The sequence below is a fragment of the Hippoglossus hippoglossus genome, chromosome 7 (assembly GCF_009819705.1).
Source record: "Hippoglossus hippoglossus isolate fHipHip1 chromosome 7, fHipHip1.pri, whole genome shotgun sequence".
Lineage (NCBI taxonomy): Eukaryota > Metazoa > Chordata > Actinopteri > Pleuronectiformes > Pleuronectidae > Hippoglossus > Hippoglossus hippoglossus.
The window spans coordinates 2,657,827-2,663,867 of NC_047157.1; positions in this window are offsets into that span (position 1 = coordinate 2,657,827).

A 6,041-nucleotide genomic window follows, 5' to 3' on the forward strand; every position below is an offset into this window, starting at 1 on the left:
AAGTCCTTCCCTGTTCACAAGTGTGTAGCCACAGACTCCATTATACTGTAGCAACAGATCATTAAAACTAGCCGTTGGTTCACTGTGATTTATTAAAGGAATTTAGAAAAAATGGTTCAGAGAAGCTGCTATGCATGCCTATCAAAGCACAGTAATGCATCTGTCACCTGTTGCAGATACAACAATGCATGAGAGTTTGACTGCTATGTCTATTGGAATTATAAGTAAAGTTTCAGCCAAAGGCGTGAAGAGCACAAGCAGTAACAGTAGTAAAGTCTCCACAGTTACATCCGCCCAAAGAGAGATATGATTTTCAAAAGTATGATAAAGGATATGACTCAACACAAAGCGATGATGATGACAATGGTGGTGATGATAATGATGATGATGAGGGACTTCTAAATATCTCTTCTGCCCCCAGAGTTCCCAAAGTGTATGTGCAACCTCCTCTTAAGAGAGGTCCTCACAAGGATGATCAATATTCACACATGCTGAAAATCATGCAAAGACAAAATGAAATGACTGAAATGCTAATTAAATAACAAAGACTCTCACTTCTACCAACAAGAGAAATTCCAGTTTTTCATGGAAATCCACTGCATTACTTGTCCTTCATGCGTACGTTCGAACACTGTATTGAAAGCAAAACTGACAATGATTGTGATAGATTGTTCTTCCTGGAGCAGTTCACAAGTGGACGACCTCAAGTGGTTGTCAGAAGTTGCATACATATGGAACCCTAAAAGGGATTTAAAGAAGCCAAAAAACAAGCATTTGGAAATTATGTATTGATCGCTTCAACTTATCAAGAGAAAGCCCTGAATTGGAGTGTACTCAAAGCAGAGGATAGAAAAGGACTTCAAGATTATTTGTTCTTCTTAAGAAGCTGTTGTAATGTGATTACGGATGTTGATATACTGCAAGACATGAACACCCCAACACACATGAAGACAGTCATAGCAAAAGTGCCATACAAGCTTAGAGAAAGATGTCGCACTGTTGCTTATGATTATTACGAACGTTTAGGAAAAAGAGCCAAGTTTGAGCAACTTGTGGATTTTGTGGAAAGACAAGCAAATATCGCCTGTGACCCATTGTTTCCAGACATAAATGATGCTGCACCAAGGAAGGACAGAAATGTAATCATCAAAAGTAGTGATAGATTTAGATCTTTTAGATCCCAAAAAAGCAGTTTTATGACGATAACACAGGAATCAAGCTCAAGGAGTCCAAGCCATGGACACAGAACCATCTGGCGAAAAGGTTTGTCTATTCTGCAAAGGAAATCCAAAGACTGATGCTTGTGAGCAGCTTGATAAAAAAAGACACGATGAGAAAGTAAACTTCTTCAAGGCATGTGGCATTTGTTTTGGATCTGTGAATAAAGGTCATCTGAGCAAAAATTGTAGAAAACGCTTTAGCTGTACAATATGCATGTTAAAACATCCCACAATATTGCACATTGTGAAGAAGCAAATGAAAGATACTAAGAAAGACCATGTAAACAAAGAGAAGTCGTCAGTGAGCAGTGCATTGGTGTCTTTGGAGAAGCCAACTGGGGCCGGTGACAACCAGACCCTTTCCATCGTTCCTGTCCGAGTAAAGCTGCAGTGACATCTGTTTGCAAACCTACGCCCAAGCTTTTGTACTGAAGCTCTCAGGAAACTGTTACATGCAAAGGGAAGAAAAACAAGAATCCTGTTGAGAACATTAGGTCAAGAGAAAGTCACCAATATTGACATGATATCCGGTCTTGAAATCTCAAGTATTGAAGAAACTAACTTCATGAAACTTCCATTGTTGTATATCCACGATGAAATTCCAGTGACCAAAGAGCAAATTCCTACTCAGGAGGCTATAAGCGAATGGGACTACCTGAATGAAGTGAAATTAGTCCATATTGATTCAGACGCACCAAATTGGATGGAGCCCTGGAAAGCGATCAACAGCAAAGGAAATGGGCCTTATGCAGTTGAAACCAAACTTGGATGGGTTGTTATTGGAATATTGCACAAAGACAGCCAAGAAGGAAGTACTCATAGCCACATCTTCAGTAACAGTATATCAGTGTTAACTTAAATGATCTCTTGATTCAACAATATAACCATGACTTCCCTGAAAAAACCTCCAACGAGAAAACAGAAATTTCAGTAGAAGACCAACGATTCATGGAAGTAGTCTCGAGCTCAGCTAAAATAAAGGATGGACATTATAAACTTAAACTACCTTTCAAAAATAACAATCCATCAATGCCCAACAATCGGCAGTTAGCTTAACAGCGAGTACTTTCTGAAAGAAGAAAGTTTGACAGAGATAAGGACTTTCAAAAGGAATATACTGCTTTCCTAGAGAATGTGATTGTTAAAGGACATGCAGAAATTGTGCCACATGATGAACAAATTCAAGAAATGGACAAAGTATGGTACCTACATCACCACAGCATTCGACATCCAAAGAAAGGCAAACTTTGTGTGGTTTTTGACTGCTCTGCATCCTACCAAGGCATGTCATTTAATGATCAGTTGATGCAAGGACCCAACCTCAAAAGTACCTTACTTGGAGTTCTATTGAGGTTTAGACAAGAACAAGTGGCCATTACGGCAGATGTTGAGAGCATGTATCATCAAGTCAAGGTGACATCATCTGATTCTAATTACCTGCGATTCTTGTGGTGGCCTAATGGCGACATTATAAAAAATCTTGTTGAATACAGAATGACAGTTCACCTTTTTGGAGCAACATCCTCTGCTAGTTGTGCCAGTTACGCACTAAGAAGAACTGCTGAAGACAATGTTCAAAGTTACCCTCCAGAAACATGTCACATTCCTCATGGGAAAGGCATGAGTTGCACCCCAGAATGGAACTGACCGCTGCAGTGTTAGCAGTACATATTGACAAAATACTGAGAACCGAACTGAGAATTGAGCTTCAGAAATCGATGTACTGGACGCATAGCACATCAGTGTTAAAATACATAAGAAATTACTCGAAAAGATTCCAAACATTTGTGGCAAATAGAGTTGGTTTCATCAGAGAGCTATCAGAAGTCGATCAATGGAGATATGTTAACACCAGCGCTAATCCAGCAGATCATGCATCCTGTGGCTTTACAGCAGATGCCTTCACCAAATGTAATGACTGGATCAATGGCCCTCAGTTCCTCTTAATAGTGGCCCAAACCTCCTGAACATCTTGAATCTCTGCGCCATGATGACCCTGAGGTTAAAAAAGCTAAAGTGATAGTCAACACCATCCAGACAGCCACACCAGATCCTACTACAGCTCTACTACATCACTATTCCACCTGGACCAAGTTAAGAAGAGTAGCCTGGATGTTTGCTGTCAAAGACCTGTTGATAAAGGTGAGCAGGAAGCATAAGGATGTCAGGGTATGTGAGGCAGATGGACCCAGATGCAGAGTTTGAACTAAAGTCTTTTTAATAAACAGTTTTTAACAGAAAAAATAAGAATAAACGCAGGAATCTCAAAAGGTAAAACTGAAGAAACAAAAGCACATGGGAGAAAACACAGGAGGCTTACACAGGTGAACAGGATGGGAGCTCAGGAGACACGGGATACAGAAACACAGGAGGACAGGACATAACGGCACTTAGACACCGACGATAGACAACGATCCAACCAGGACAAAGGGGAGCACAGAGACTTATATCCACACACAGGGAAGGCAGGGGCAATTGCACACAGGTGAAACACATGAGGACTGGTGCAGACAATCACAGACAGGAAGTAAAACTAGACACTAGACACAAGAACCCAGACAACAAAATAAAACAGGAAGTGAAGAGAGAAAACACTATGAACAGAGACTACAAAATAAAACAGGAAAGAGAACACAGGGACACCGAAACAACTCAGACAAACATAAACACAAGGAAGTCAAGAAACACAAGGTAATGACAAAAACAGCAAACACTCTTAATAAAGAATACAAAACCCTTACAAAGGATGTATGTCAAAACATACAAGCACAAGAGAAGGACTCGGATAAATGGAAAGCGTTGATAGAATCTGAAATGATAAAGTTTAAAGAATCTCTCAAACCTACAAAGTTGAGTATTGATGAGCTAAAGAAAGCTGAAACTGCAATAATCTGTTTATGTCAAGCTCAATGTTTTGTTGATGAGATTGTCACCTTGAAGAAAGGACAATCAAATGTTAAAAGAGACAGCTCAATCTTTAGGTTGGACCCAAAGATGGACCAAGGAGTGTTAAGAGTTGGCGGAAGACTTAGCAGACTTGCCATGCCCGAAGAGATAAAACACACAGCCATTTTGCCCAAAAGGCACCATGTATCCAGATTGATTCTTAAACACATTCACATACAAACTGGACACAGTGGTCGAAATCACATGTTATCAGTTCTCCGACAGAAGTTTTGGATACCATGCGCCAATTCCTTGGCGAGAAAGGTAATTTCTGAATATGTAACATGTCGAAGAATCCATGTAAAGATCGGAGGATGGCTGACTTACCAGAGGACAGGTTAACACCTGATCTACCTCCCTTTTCCCACGTAGGAGTTGACTACTTCGGTCCCATTGAGGTAAAGAGAGGAAGAAACACTGTGAAACGATATGGTGTCATTTTTACCTGCCTTGCAAGCCGAGCTGTCCACCTCAAAGTTGCTCATTCTTTAGACACAGATTATTTCTATTGGAATAAGATCTGACAATGGAACCAATTTGTGTCAACAGACAGAGAACTGAGAGAAGCACTGACAACAAAAGGGAGTGAAAATCCTCCTGCAGCTGCACACTTTGGAAGCGTATGGGAGAGGTTGATTAGATCATTGAAAAGAATTTTGCTCACCATCACAAGGCAACAAACTCTTGATGATGAAAGTCTGTCCACAGTAATGTGTGAAGTAGAAGCAATATTGAAACGTCGTCCATTAACAACCATATCAGAAGATGTCAATGATCTCGAACCCCTCACTCCAAATCACCTGCTTGTACTGAAGTCACAACCGATCCTTCCACCTGGACTTTTCAAGAAAGATGTTGTATATGCTCGTCGTCGATGGAGACAAGTACAATACATTTCAGACTTATTCTGGTCAAGATGGACAAAGGAATATCATCCACTTATGCAAGAACGACACAAGTGGAACAGAATTAAGAGAAACTTCAGCAAAGGAGACGTGGTATTGGTGACAGACTCTAATGGCCCCCGAGGTTCCTGGGTTATGGCCCGTGTTATAGAAACTAAACCAGACTACAGAGGGTTGGTGAGAAGTGTGAAACTTCAGACAAGAACAAGAATGCTTGAGCGGCCAGTCAGCAAGATTTGTCTGCTGGTTCCTGCATCCGTGGAGGACTGAAGAAAGGTCACATACTCGTCCTCATATGACATGACAGTACAGGACACAAAAATATATATTTTTTGAAAGTTTGTTTGAAAAGCATTTAATTCAATTGGCTACTGTTTTTTAATTTGTCTTGTTATTTAGCAACGTGATTATAACAATAGGGGCCGGTTATGTTGGAGACATTTTATTTTAGAACAAGTTTGACTATAGCTGACCAGCTGAGACTAATACTAGCCAGTGACGTCACACACAGCGGAATGAGGTTAATGAAACCAGGTGTGCGACGAGAGACAAAGACGCAGTAGAGAAACAGTTTTTCAACCGCACGCTCCAAAGTTTGTTGATTTTCGTTAATTACCGTTTGTTATTTTGCTACTTTGGACTCAGACATTATTTAATTACTATACGTTAAGCTACCAGTTGACTTGAACTAGACGTCAGGCCACCTCATATACACACATTCACACCACACGCAAGCATTCATCCACCTCGTCTCTGCAACGGGACCCGCAAGCAATTCAACTCACGGTAAGAAGACAATAAACATGTGCGTGTTGGAAGTCTCGTATGGCGTCTGACTGGCTTTAATATGAAAAGGAGGAACGGAAGCCAGAAAACCAGGCGTGATGAGTTAAACAGAATGTAATAGAGATTCTGTATTTCTAAAATCTAACAGAAGGCGAATTCTGTCAATGTTAATTGATAAAAACAT